General features: G+C 40.3%; 1 protein-coding gene and 1 pseudogene across 3 annotated transcripts in view; both read right to left on the bottom strand.

Annotated features, from left to right (window-relative positions):
- Positions 1 to 15,632, bottom strand: part of LOC105301930 (zinc finger protein 14-like) — a 40,812-nt gene that overhangs the window by 14,943 nt on the left and 10,237 nt on the right. The window lies entirely within an intron of this gene.
- Positions 910 to 1,028, bottom strand: LOC111729302 (annotated as a pseudogene).

Raw genomic sequence — 15,632 nt, forward strand, 5'->3', positions numbered from 1 at the left:
AAGTTGATAAACCTTTAGCCAGATTCATCAAGAAAAAAAGAAGACCCAAATAAATACAATCAGTGACAACTAACACCACAAAACTACAAAGGTTTATAAGAAAGTAATACAAACAATTACAGGCAGGAATTAAGACAAGCAGGAAAAATGGATAAACTAGGAACATAGACTTAATAATAATAACAACAACATAGAAAATTTGAACAGACTTGATAACTACTAACAAAATTTTATCAGTAATCAAAAAACTAACAAACAAAAGCCCTGGACCAGATGGCTTCGCAGGTGAATTTTACCAAACATTCAAAGAACAACTAATACCTAACCTTCTCAAACTATTCCAAAAACTTAGTATTACCAAAACCAGAGAAGGACATTACAAAATAAAATAAAATTCAAGGCCAATATCCCTGATGAACACAGATGCAAAAATTCTCAGCAAAATATTAGCAAACTGAATTCAACAACTGAATTAAACCGAATTAGAAAGATAATACACCATGACCAAGTGGGATTTATTACTTGCATGCAAGGTTGATTCAATATCCACAAATTGATTTAAGTTATACACCACATACAATGAAGAATAAAAGTCATGGTCATATCAATAGATGCAAAAAAAAAAAAAAAAAAAAAAAACATTTGCCAAAACCCAGCATCCATTTATGATAAAAATTGTCAGTAAAGTGGGAATAAGGAAAACATGCCTCAACATAATAAAGGCCATATATGACAAAACCACAGCTAACATACTCAATGGTGAAAAGCTAAAAGCGCTTTCCTTAAGATAAGGAATAAGACAAGAATGTACACTTTTACTTTTTCTTTTTTTAGGCGAGGCAACTCTTAGTTGACCTCACAGATTGCAAGAACCTTGTCATCTTACAATCCCTTATTTTTTATTTTTTACACCTACAGCACCTGGTCTTCCTAGGTGGTCTCCCATCCAAGTACTAACCAGGCCCGACCCTACTTAGCTTCCAAGATCAGACAGGATCAGGTTTGTTCAGGGTGGCATGGCCGTAGACCACTTTTACCACTTTTATTCAACATAGTGTTGGAAGTTCTAGCCACAGCAATCAGACAAAAAATAAATAAATAAATAAAAGGTACCCAAACTGGTAAGAAGTAATTGTAGATGACATGATACTATATATAGAGAGAACTCTAAAGATTCTACCAAAAAACTATTAAAACTCACAAATAAATTTAGTGAAGTAGTAGGACACAAAATTAATATTCAGAAATTACTTGTAGTTTTATACACCAATAAAGAACTATCAGAAAAAGAAATTAAGAAAACAATTCCATTTAAAATTGCATAAGAAAAAATACCTAAGAATAAATTTAACCAAAGGAGGTAAAAGACCTGTACTTGGAACAGTACAAGACATTGACTGAATCGAATAAATGGAAGCATATATCCTTCCTCTGGATAGGAAAATTAACATCATTAACACGTCCATACTACCCAAAGCAATGTACAGAGTCATTGCAATACATATCAAAATACCAATTCTACTTTTCACAGAAGTAGGACAAATAATCCTAAAATTTATTTCGAATCAGAAAAGACCCTGAATAGCCAGAGTAATCTTGAGAAAGAAAAACAAGGTTAGAGATATCAAGCTACCTGGTATCAAATTGTACAAGGCTGTAGTAATCGAAACAGCATGGTGCTGGCATAAAAACAGATACATAGATCAACAGAATAGAGATCCCAGAAATGAACCCACATCTATATGGTCAATTAATCTATGATAAAGGAGTCAAGAATATAAAATGGGGTAAGGACAGTCTCTTCAATAAATGGTGCTGGGAAAACTGAACAGATAATGCAAGAAAATGAAACTAGACCACCATCTTACACCATATACAAGAATAAATTAAAAATGAATTAAAGACTTAAAAAAATCAAAAACTGTAAACTCTTAGAGGAAAACATAGGCAGTAAACTCTGACATTGCTCTTAGTCATATATATATAATTTTGGATATTCCTCCAAAATTTTGGAAACAAGAGACAAAATAACAAATGGGACTGTATCGAACTAAAAAAGTTTTGCACAGTGAAGGAAAACATCAACAAAATGAGAAGACAACCTACTGAATGGGAGAAGATATTCACCAATGACACTTCTAATAAGGGATTAATATCCAAACTATATAAGGAACTCATACAACTTAACACCAAAGAAACTCCAAACAATCCAGGTAAAAAATGGGCAGAGGACCTGAATAAACGTTTCTCCACAAAGGACATGCAGATGGCCAATAGACATAAAAAGATGCTTAACATCACTAATCATCAGGGAAATGCAACTTAAAATCACAATGAGATATCACCTCACACCTGTCAGAATGGCTATCGATAAATCAACAAGCATCAAGTTTTGGTGAGGGTGTAAAGGAAAGAGAATCCTCGTGCACTGTTGGTGGGATTGCAAATTGGTGCAGCCAGTACGGAAAACAGTATGACAGTTCCTCAAAAAATTAAAAATAGAACTACCATATGACTGGAAGTCCCACTTCTGGGTATTTATTTGAACAAATCCAAACACCAATTCGAAAAGATATACAGATCCCTATGTTCATTGCAGCAGTATTTACAACAGCCAACATATGGAAGCAACCAAAGTGTCCATCAGATGGCTGGAAGATGTGGTATACATACAATGGAATATCAGTCAGCCACAAAAAAGGATGAAATTTGTGACAAAATTGGATGGGCTTAGAGAGTAGTATCTAAGTGAAATAAGTCAGAAAAAGATAAATACCATATGATTTTACTTATATGTGGAATCTAAAAAACAAAATAAATGAATAAACAAAACAGAAACAGACTCATAGATACAGAGAACAAACTGATGGTTACCAGATGGGAGGGAGCTGGGAGACTGAATGAAAAAGGTGAGAGGATTAAGAAGTACAAATTGGCAGTTACAAAATAGTCAAGGGGATATAAAGTACAGCACAGGGAATCTAGTTGATAATATTGTAATAACTACATATGATACTAGGTGGGTACTAGACTTACTGGGGATCCACTACCTGCAACTGGCATTGGAAATGAGGTAGGAGCACTCCTGTGGGAATGAGCCCTTAACCAGTGGGATCTGACATCATCTCCAGGTAGTGTTATGATTAAGTTGTAAGATGTCCAGTTGGTTGTTGTGGGGGGAAACCCTCACACACATGGTGACCAGTATCAGAAGTGAAGTGTTCTGTGTGAAAGTAAAGAAGACATGTAGTCCAGAAGAACTGGGTTTTTCTCTACTCAGGAAAAATACTGGGTTTTACCAACACATCAGCAGCCAGTCATTAAAATACAGTCAAAGACCTCTGGTTTCTCATCTAGCATTTAAGGAGCTTAGAAGGTGACTTTCCCATCCTCACCAGAAAAAAAGCAAACAAACTTAAAATCGATGACTCTTCTTAGATCTGTCACAGAATTAAGGTCATAGGGCAAACAACCGCCTTCAAAATTGGAAAGAGAGAGAAAAGTAGCTAGTTTGAAATATGCCCATAATATTCTCTTCTTCTTAATGAGGCCTGTCCTCAAAGATTCTGTTTCACCAGAGCCTGACTGATTGGGATTCTACCAGTGGCAAACTGGTATCACTGACTGAACCACTGACATGGGGAGGGAAACAGCCAACTTAAGTGCCCTGTAGCCTTTCTGCCTGACTTAAGTTGAAGCTGGAGGTGGACACTTAGAAACAGTCGTGAGGTTCACAGGCTATTTTATCTTCCTGACAGGAAATGTGTGTTGTGTTTTCCAAAACAACTTCTCCACTGCTCTGATACCAACTGGATGGCCTATAATTCAAATTCAATTCTAACTCTAATTGAAGTTACCAGCAGACTCTACAATTTAAGTCTCATAAGACTGCCCACTCATAAGATGCCAGCTGCAAATGGGGAGCCCAGGCCACACACATTTCTCTATAGCTGACTACAAATTCAAAGGTTCCCTGGGCATGCCCACATGTTTGTTAGTTCACCAACGCAACTATCAGAACTAAGAAAAGCATTTTACTTATCAGTTTATTGTAAAATATAATTCAAGAACAGCTATGTGGAAAGCATGCACTGTGCAAAGTCAGTGGGTGAAGGTAGGAGCTTCCATACCAGCTACAGGCACAATAGCCTCCCAGCAAACTGATGTGTTCACTGACTCAGATTTCTCAGAATCCCAAGGTTTAAGGGTTTGGATGGAGTTTCCTCATGTAGGCCTGGCTGACTGAATCACTAACCAATGGTGGTTAAATCAGTCTCTAGAGGCTGGGAGCTGGGCTGAAAGTTCTAAGCCTCTAATCAAAGCTTGGTCCTCCTGGTGACCAACCCCCATCCTGAAGCCACTGAGGGGCCTGCAAACAGTTGCTGCATTAGACCATAAGATGCTCCCATCACCTTATACTCAGAAAGTCCAAGGGCTTTAGGAGGTCTTTGCTAGGAACCATGGACAAGGATCTAACATTTTTCTTATACCACAGAAAGTCAAAGGCCAGAACACAGGCTTATTAAAATACTTGACATTAAATCACAGGACTTCCTTTCCACCCATAATGCACCACTACATCAACAACATTCCTGTTTAACAACAGTGGAATATACTGAACGAACTGTAGTTTCAGAACTTAAGTCTCTATAGTACCCCAAAGATGACATGGTAGAAAAAGGCAAGGATAACTGAGGATATTACCCCAGTCAAATACACATAAAACCTCACACTAAAGGCCTATTTACTTCACTTTCTTTTTCATAGTACACTGTCTAGCATTCTACAAAAAATATTAAACTTTAAAAACACATTTTTAGGAAGTAAGTCAGGCAAAAGAACCTGATTCGGATATAGCAGATATGTTGGAATTATCAGACCAGAAATTTAAAACGACCATTTGCGAAGGGCTCTAATGGATTAGTGCATAACATGCAAGAACAGAGAGATAATGTATGCAGAGATGGAAACTCTAAGAACTAAAAGGGAAGTAAGCAATAAATAACAAAATGACGGGACAGAAATGAATTCCTTTGCGAGGGGCGCTCATCATTACAGGGGAAATGTGCAAGGAAAGATCAGTGAGCTTGTGAAGATGTCAATAGAACTTTCCAAACTAACATGCAAAGAGGTGAAAGAATAACATAAAGGCAGAACAGAAACCCAAGAACTTTGGCACAGTTACAAAAGATATAGCACACACATAATGGAAATACAAAAAGGAGGAGATTAAAAAACAATAATAAGTGAAGCAATGATCACTGTGATTTTCTCAAAATTAATGACAGACACCAAACCACAGATCCAGGAAGTTCAGAGATCACGAAAGAAGGTAAAAGCCAAAAAACGCACACCTAGAAATATCATATGCAAGCTGGAAAAAAAACCCCACGAAGACAAAAGGAACTTCTGGAAAGAGGCTAGGGGGAGAATACTTTAGTTATGGAGAAAAAAGGATAAAAATTAAATCAGACTTCTTTTCAGGAACTACGCAAATAGGAAGAGAGTTCTGTGAAATAAAGTTCTCTGAAACAAAAACCATCCAATGAGAATTCTGTGTCAAGCAAAATTATCCTTTGAAAGTAAGAGAGAAATAGTCTTTCCAAGACAAATAAAAATTGAGGGAATTTGTCACCGGTACACCTGCTTTGCAAAAGTGTTAAATTTGTCAAGAAGGTAATGATCAAGAAAGGTAGAGTGTTAGAGAATGAATAAATGTTGGTAAAATAAAATGACTTGTTTTTGTTTTTTTTATTTAATCTGATAGAGAACACTTCATTCAAAGTCATAATCGCTACAACATATTTAGTAATTATAGCTTACAGATAAATGAATGACAACAACGTTACAAGAGACAGGGAGAGAACAACAGGAAATACTGTTATGAGGAACTTGCACATCCAGTGAGGTGGTATAATATTACCTCAGAGAGAACTTGGGTTAGTTGTATGTATACACTGCAAACTCAAGCCCAGCTACTAAAAAGTGTATAATGATATGCTAAGGAAAAAAAATGGAATACAGTAAAATGCTCAATCAAAGGTAGAGAAGGCAGAAGAAAGATGGAAGCCAAAAAAGAAAAGAATAAAGGTAACAAATAGGAACTAGCAAAATATGGTAGATATGAATCCAGCTATAGTCATGTGCTGCTAAACATTGTGAGAAATGAGATATTAGGAAATTTTGTCATGTGAACACAATTGTGTACTCACACGAACTAGGTGGTGTAGCTTACTACACACCTAGGCTGTATGATATACCACTGTCGTATATGTGGTCTGTTGTCACTATGTGGTGCATGACTGTATATCGATAATCACTTGAATCATCAATGGTCTAAATGCAGCAAATGAAAGAAACTGTCACCGCAGATAACAATTAAATGTTGTCTACGAGAATCACACTTTAGATATAAAGACACAGATTGAAAGTAAAGGCTGGAAAAAGATATACCACTCCAATACAAAACGAAAGAAAGCTGGCACAGCTGTATTAATTTCATACAAAGCTGACTTCAGGGGAAGGAAAATTCAGAGAAAAACAAGGGCATTATGCAACGATAAAGGGGTCAGTTCTCCATAGGACACAGCAGTCCTTAGGGTGCATGTACGTAACAAGAGAGACAAAATTCATGAGGAGAAAAGAACAGTATTGCAGAGAGAAACAGATGAATCCACTATTAAGAGTTGGCGACATCACACCCACACCATCCGCAGCAGGCAGAAAACCAGGAATAGTTAAATTAAACAGTGCCATCAAATAAATCGATTTAACTGAAATCCATGCAACGCTTCATCCCAAAACAGCAGCCTACACATTCTCCTCAGATTCATGTGGAGCATTCACCAAGACAGATCACATTCTGGGCCATAAAACACACTCGCACAAATTTAAAGAAAGAAATCATGCAAGATATTCTGGCAGACCATGGTGGTATTAATCTACAAATCAGTAACAAGATAGTTGGACCCCGCCCCTGCCCCACCAAATACTTAGAGATTAAAGAACACAGTTCTAAACAACACATGAGTCAATAAAAGAGTGACATAAGCAAGACGGTGGAATAGGAGTTTTCTACCATCATCTCCACACAGGGCACTGATTTTGACAACCAGCAAAGGATGAGAGAACCTTTGTGGAGTTATGGAAGTTCAGTGGGAAAGGCCTGCACACCACTGGAGCAAAATGTCTGAGAACAGACACTACGGTCAGGGTAAGAAGAAGAGTTCCACTTTACCTGCATTGCCCCTCCCCAAAGGTGGCACAGCTTATCACCAAGACACCCCCCTCAGCCCAGGATTCCCCCCACAGGGGAAAGTGAGAGTGTAGTGGCTGAGCACTTGGCGCCAGTGGTGTGGGACACTGCCCCAGAGGCTCACAATCTCTCACCTCACTAAGAATGCCGAAGGGATCAACACAGCGGAGTGGCGGGAAGGCTGGAAGCAGAGAAGAGTTACGAGGACACACAGCAACCAGGGTTCAAAACTCAACAAATGGCTGTAGACCCAACCAACTCCTGGGGGACTCCACCAGGAAGCCTGCATTTCAGCCACTTGGGACGTGGTGCCTGCGGACACTCCCAGTGGCCCATGGGCACGCCAACGCTCTGCACACCTCACTTGCCGGCCCTCCCACCCATGCCAGCTCCACAGGCCTCCTCCGGACATGAGTGCAAACCTCTCCAGTGTCTCCTAAGCACATGCATTCAGTGGGGCTGGGAGAAGCCACGCAAACCTGAGCATTTCAGGAGGCCACCCCGGGAGAACACACAAGAAGACCTTGGCACCTGGCCTGGCTTCGAGGGACCCAGAGAAGGCATGCAGTCTTAAGAATTCCCTCTAAAGAAGGAACAAGGGGTGTGAAGTGGGCGCATTCATAGAAAAGGTCTGTGAGAGCGTCAGAACCCCCATGGGGCTGACTGGTGAAACTGCTTCCCTCCCAAAACCAGTCAGTAAAGACCACAGGAGGTGACTGCTCTTCAAATGTGAATGGCAATGCAAGGTTTCAAGGAAGAAAAAAATAAAGTAAAATACAAAGGAAAACGACACCAGTAAAGGAACACAATGGTTTTCCAGTACCCTGTGCCACAGAAATGGAGATCTACAAATGGCATGACAAATAATTAAAAATAATTGTTCTAAGGAAGCCCAGAGACTTTCATAAGAATGCCGATAGTCAATTCAACGAAATCAAGAAAACTATACCTGAATAAAAGGAGAAGTTTGACAGATAGAAATCATAAAGAACCAAACATAATTCTGGCCCTGAAGAATATGGCAAACGAAATAAAAAATGTAACAGAACTTCAAGAGCTGACTGATAGATCAGATGAAAGAATCTGAGAAATTGGAAAACTGGTCATTTGAAATGATCCAGATAGAGATTTTTAAAAAGAATAAAAAGGAATGAAGAAAGCCGATGTGATTTAGGGGACACCAGCAAAAGACATAATATACACATTATGGAAACCCCAGAGAAGAGAGATGAGTGGAAAGATTATTTAAAGAGATAATGGCTGGAATGTCCCCAAATCTTGGGAGAGATGCAAACAGGACATCCAGGTACATGAAACTCAAAGATCCCTAAACAAGCCAAACCCAAAGAAGGCTTCGCCAAGAAGCAGTATACACAAATGATCAGAAATCAAAGACGAAAAGAGAATTTTGAAAGTAGCAAGAAAAAAATGACACATCACATAAAAGGGGACCCCCACTCCTGCGAATTTCTCCGCAGAAACCAGGAGGACGTGAGAGTGGCATGACAGACACCACGTGCTGAAAGAAGGAAACTGCCAACCAAGAGCTCTACACAGCAAAGCTGTCCCTCAGAAATGAGTAAAAGAGAAACTTCTGCAGACAAACCAAAGCAGAGGGAGGCCGTCGCCACCACGCCTGCCTCACAGATGCTGCGGGGATTTCTTCAAGCTGAAGTGAAAGGATGCTAATTGGTAACGTGAAAATATATGAAAGTACAAAACTAACTGCTCGAAGAAACTAAGAGTTGGTTGTTTGAAAATATAAACCAAATTGACAAACCTTTAGCTAGATTAAGAAAAAAGAGAAAAGACTGAAATTAATACAGTCAGAAATAAAGGGTGCTGTGTATAGGAGCATATTTGGTGCGACCATAGCCTCCAGGTTGTGGTAATCCACTGTGAGGTGTCATTCATTTTTTTCTAGGTTTAAGGACAGGCCAAATTCAGCTGTTAAAGAAAATACACTGGGGCTAACTACGTCCTAACTAAATAACTTTTGTATAATGGTTTTCAATCTTTCACGGCCATGTTTCATTTAAATTGAGCCATTTGATGTAATTAAACTGGGGGTAAGGTCTGTGGGGTTCCTTTTCGTCAAGCCAACTTGGACACGACAAAGACTTGTTTTAGTTTATAAGTCATTGGTTCAGAGCTTTCCTGTTCACTCTGGGGTGTTTTAGGACAATGTGTGCTATGATCAAGGGTAATTTCGGTAAGAGAATAGTTGTCTGATGGTTAGGGTGAGACATGCCCATTTGCCCCCTATTTTATATTTAGTAACTCACCTAACATTATTAGGGGAACCTTATATTGAGATCAGTGTGATCTCAATATAATTGTAACTTGAGACTTAGTACTGAATACTCCTATAAGTTTTGTGCGTTACAGCACATGGCAAAATTAATTCAGAAACATTATAGAGGCCCCCAAACCAAATAATGCCCCTTGATCTTTTCTGCTGTGTAATTCTTTGAGTATATTCTGGATTTTCAATTGGATCAAATTGTGGTCCTTTGTTCTAGTATTTTTGCTTTTGTTCTCTCCCTCCTTTCCTTTCCTATTTTTTTTGGGGGGGGGCGGTCACTGAATATACATTAATGAAAAGGGTGTCTTCTCTACTTCGGTATATATTTTTTCCCTAGAGAGGACTTCAAATCAGTGCCATTGGGGTTAGGAGCCTCTATGACAACCGGTTGCTTTATAGCAGGGGTCCCCAACCCCTGGGCTGCAGACCGGTTCTGGTCCATGGCTTGTTAGGAACTGGGCTGCACAGCAGGTGAGTGGAAGGCGAGCAAAGCTTCATCTATTTGCAGCTGCTCCCAAGCATTAGCATCACCGCCTCAGTAGCACCTCAGATCATTAGGCATTAGATTCTCATAGGAGCACCAGTCCCTGGTGCCAAAAAGGTTGGAGACCATTGCTTTACAGAGTTTAAGGACTCAGACTTAAGTTGGCTTGAACCAATCCCTTGGCTGTACCACAGGGATACCATAGGTGTTGTCCCCTTGACACCGAAGGTCAGGATCTTTAATACAGCATAGGCAGGGGCAGCAGCAGCAAAGGCACTTAAGGGTCCTGGGGAGTCCTCTGGTGTTAGCCCTCCACGCTGAGAGAAGCTGCAGCCCTGGAAAGCCAGGGGTGCCCGTGCTCATGGGGGAGATGGACGACACCCCCCCTCCCCCCGCCTCAGGTTTTAGTTGTAGTTCCTCTGGGCTTGTTTCTACACATGTTGGAGTTTTGCATCCTCAGTGTAGGTGTGCTCAGAGTGTGACATGTTTACAATAAGAAAGTCTGAATGTAGGGAGTCTGTATCCTGGGTTAGGGTGCCAGGAATTAGGAACTTGATTTTCCTCAGAACTTTAAACCCAATCCAGCTGAGAATTTCCTCACTGTAAGAACGGAAGCCTGAGAGACCTTTCAAGATTTGCTGATTAAACACATTTTACATTTGTTGAAAAATGGAGACTTAAGAAGAGTGACTAAATCTTTTCGAATGACAAACACAGGGAGTGTGAGTTGGAAACAAGCTAGATCTGGCCAGAATCGGGATTCCTCCCCTCAATCCCCTCAGACAATTTGACAGACCCCTCTCCTATGCCCCACAGGGAGCTGGTTCCTGGACCAGGCCATTGCCCTGCTCCGGGGCAAGTATTTAAAGTGTTTTTCCCTAATCCGGGTGGGGCAAGCATTACTCTAATCCTTCTTGCCTGTTTTATGTAAGTATTTAACACTTATAGAGCATGGCAGAATATCCACAAGGTCTTGCCTACACCCAAGACGGGCCTCCGTGTGGATCCCTTAATAAACTCTTAATGCAGTGCTGGAGTTGTCAACCTCTTTCTTTCATCTCTTGGCCCAGGGAAATTTTACAAACAGAAGGGCAGTGTGACAGTACAGAATGCCCAGGAAAGTTTCAAAGAACCTCCACCCAAAGGGCCTTTCATAGGATGTTTGTGCCCAGGGAAGGTCCTGGGGGAGAGGAACAGAGATTTCATACAAGTATTCCAGGTGGTTATTCTTGCCTTTCTTCTACCGTAAAATAACCACCTGCAAAAAATAAATCTTTAAAATGAGCCATCTATTGAAAATGATAAGCAATTAAATACCACATCTGTTTGAAATACGACAAGACAAAAGCCGGTGATGCTGTGAATTGGAGACGGGGAAGGTGGCATTTCAGATGCAGGCAGAAATCTGAAAATTTAGGGATGTATTACAAATTCCAGGAAGTGGAGGGCTGGAGAAAGGACTGGGTTGTAAAATTGAGGCCAGGCTTCTCAAACGTTTGGAAGACTCAGCAGAAAATGGGTTCCCACTGAGAAAGGGGGACTGGTAATCCCACAGAACCTCCCACACACAAACCCCAGAGACCAAGTCACGACTGTCCCCGATGACCATCCTGGTGGTCACCGCACCATCTGGATATGCGGGGCTGCGGGGGCAGAGCTGCTCAGAGAGGCTCCCAGGCCGGGGCGGACGTCGCCCCGCGCAGTGAGGAGACAGGACAACCAGGGTCCCGGCTGCTGGCCCAGCCCCACGCTGCGTGCTGGAGGGGATTGAAGTTCAACTGGGACCCCGGGTGGACTCAGGTCTGGAGACTCTGGACTTGACCTCGGGGAGGTTTGTTCCCACCTCGGCCGCTTCCAGTCAGGCCCTGGTGCCTTCTCCCCACCCCGGCCCGCACACTCACCATTTCCCGGGTTTGGGGACCCTCTAGCATCATTCCTAAGGTAGCCGCGGCCGGCGCAGATCACAGCAGGACGGACGCTGAAAGAGACACCTGAGCCTTAAACCGTGAGACGGAGACTGCCTCGCAGCCAGCGGCGTCCTCGCTATTTGTGGAGCGTGGCCCCACCCACCTGCCCTGCTGCGCCCCCGACTGGACAGTTCGCAAAGACCCGCCTCCCTCATTCTTGAGTGACAATCCGGGAAAGGGTCGGACGGCTTAACGGAACCACCAGCAGGTGGCTGGGACCAGTCCCCAACACGGACGGAGGTTTGCTTTAACAAAACTTCCCAGTCCTAGAGGGACAGTGGTGTCTTCCTGCCCCTCTTGCTGAACGCGGGACACAGGTGTGCGAAGGAGATTCCACAGTCAGTTTTCAGATGGAGCGACACCCTTGTCCTGAACATAGGGGCGCCCAGGCCAGGCCAGACTGGGCCCAAGGGGATCTGAGGTCCTCCCCAGGGCAGGGGCTGGCCTAGACTGCGAAGACACTCATGGAACTGTGACCCTTGTTTACAAGCCCATTGCAAAACGACCTCACCATGTATAATAAAGAGTTTGGCTCTATTTTGATCTTTGCTGACAGCGTTGAGGCTTCCACCCACCCCTTCCCCACCTTCCTTTAGCTAAAACACCCGTCACCTCCCGAGAACGTGGTTCTGCAGGGAAATTGGAACCGCACAGCGCCAATCCGAACAGGGACTCTTCCCTCACCAACCGTGAGCTGTGCGATGTGTTCGATAAAACTGGTAGGTGCACATTTTACACTAAAAGTTAATTATTTTAGACAGTTTTTGACTGTGCCCTTAGATATTTTGAAATGTAAATGGCTATGATACCCCTAAGGCAACTGAACTTCTATTTTCACCAATACAACAAAAAACAAACGATTTGGAAGTGTGAGATGTACCTGAAAACTCAATATACTTAAAACACTGGTTCGAAACATCTAATTATTTATTTGAATAGCTTTATTGAGATACAATACACATACCATACGATGAACCCCTTTAATAGGTACGATTCATTGGTTTTCAGTATATTCATATATACGTGCAATCATCACAATTTTTGAACATTTTTGTTGTCTCAAAAGACAGCTGTACCTTTAATTGTCACTTCTCAATTTTCCAGTTTTCTCCTCCATCCACAATTCTAGGCAACCTCTAATCTTTCTCTCTAGATTTCCCTATTCTGGATATACATGTGCATGTTGTCTTTGGAATTGACTTCAGGCACTTAGCACAACTTTTCAAGGAACATCCATGTAGTAGCATGTATGGGTACTTCATTTGATTTCACAGCCAAATAAGAGTGCATTGTACTGATAAAGTACATTGTATTTATTCATCTGTTGATGAACTGTTTGGTTTGTTTCCAGCTTGTGATGATTCTTAATAACACCACAATAAACCTTCATGTACAAGTTTTTGTTTTGACTTACAATTTCCTTTCTTTGAGTATATACCCAGGAAAGAATTGCTGGGTCCTCTGATAATTCTAGGTTTAATGTCTGACGAACTGCCAGACTGTTTTCTTAAGTGACTGCGGCACCATTTTATATTCTCGCCAGCAGTGTATGGGGGGTCCCGATTTCTCTGTATCCTCCACGACACCAGTTATTATCTCACTTTTTGATCCTAGCCATCCTGGTGGTTGTGACCTGGTATCTCACTGGGGTTTTGACATGGATTTTCTTGATGACTAGTGATTTCTAGTGTCTTTTCATATGTTCTTCCTGCCTATTCACACATCCTTTGACATTGAAAAAAATGTCTTTTTACATCCTTTGACATTTTAAAATTGGGTTATTTGACTTTTTTATTATTGAGTTGTAAGAGTTCTTTAGATTTTTTTTTGACATAAATTCCTTATCAGATATATGATTTGCAAATTTTTCTTTCATTCTCTGGGTTGTATTTTCACAATGTTGCCTTAACATTTTTACTTTTAATTGTGGTAATACACAGATATTATAACATTTACATCCGAAGTGTACAGTTCTGTGAGAAGTACAATGACATTGGGAAACCATTCTCAGAACTGTTTTGAAACAGTTTTGAAACTTTGAAAGCTGAATATCTATCTATACACGTAAAACAACCTCTTCCCATTCTCCTCTGCCCCCAGGCCCTAGTAACTACCATTCTATTCTCTCCTTATATGAATTTCACTATTTTAGGTCCTTGTACAAGTAGATTCATACAGTGGTTGTCCTTTCATGAATGGCTTATTTCACTTAGCATAATGTCCTCGAGTTTCACCCATGTTGCAGCATGTCAGTTTCTTTCTAAATCTGAATAATAGTCCATTGCATGTATACACTAAATTTTGTTGATTCGTTCATTCATTCATTCACTTATTCAACCACATGGGTTGCTTCCACCTTTTGGCTCTCATGAATAATGCTCCTATGAACACTAATGTAGAAATATCGCTTTCGGTCCCTAGATTCAAGTCTTTGGGGTATATATCCAGAAGCAGATTTGCTGGATCACATGGTAACCTGAATTTAATTTTTTTCTTCTGCTGTGGAGAATAATATTATGTTGCCATTAAAGCAGTAAGTATAGTTACACAGACTGGTTAGTCCCACTGGTGGAACATTGGAACTCTAATATCCACAGGAGTGGATATTATTAGCATTTATACGTATCTCTAGAATTTAGTTTGCTCATTTTTAGCCATCTTGTTTAAATATGCATATAAAAGAGTTGGTTGCTAATTTAACTGTCTTTTAAATTTAAGAATCTTACAATCAATGAATTAAACTTTATACTACTGATTCTAAAGCACATTACATTAAAATTGTGATCATCTGGGCTCAGAGAAATCAAATAAAATATTTAGAGTTTCCGATTTAAAACATCTTACGATAGTCTTTTTCTTCCTTGGATAAAGCATGTAAGAAATATTTACTTATACCTAATGGTACTCAGATGTTTGTTATGTGGACTTATACATAACTCTACAAAAACAAAAGAACAAAACCTAAAGTTGGTAAAAGGAAAAAAAACAGCAAAACTCAGAGCAGAAATAAATGAAATAGAGACTAAAAGACAATAGAAGAGATCAATAATTCTAAGAACTGGTTCTTTGAAAAGATAAACAAAATTGATAAACTTTTAGCTAGACTCACCAAAAAAAAAGAGAAGACAAAATAAATAAAATCAGAAGTTAGATATAAAAACTGATATCACAGAAATACAAAGGATCATAAGAACAACTATGAACAATTATACGTAAACAATTTGGACAACCTAGTAGAAATGAATGAATTCCCTGAAACATAGACTCTACCAACGCTGAATCATAAATAATTAGAAAATCTAAACAGACAAATTACTAGTATGGAGATTGAATCAGAATTCAAAACCTCCACAAAAACAAAAGCCAGGCCCAGACGGCTTCATTGGTGAATTTGATCAAATAATCAAAGAAGAATTAATACCAGTTGTTCTCAAACTTCCAAAAACAGATGAGAAGGGAACTCTTCCAAACCCATGTTATGAGGCCAGAGTTACCTGACACCGAAACCAGGTAAGGATGCGAAAAGCAAAGAAAATCACAGGCTAATATCCCTGATGAACACAGATGCAAAAGCTCCTCAACAATATATTAACAAACCAAATTCAATAATACATTCAAAAA

Source organism: Pteropus vampyrus, unplaced genomic scaffold, assembly GCF_000151845.1.
Source record: "Pteropus vampyrus isolate Shadow unplaced genomic scaffold, Pvam_2.0 Scaffold255, whole genome shotgun sequence".
NCBI lineage: Eukaryota > Metazoa > Chordata > Mammalia > Chiroptera > Pteropodidae > Pteropus > Pteropus vampyrus.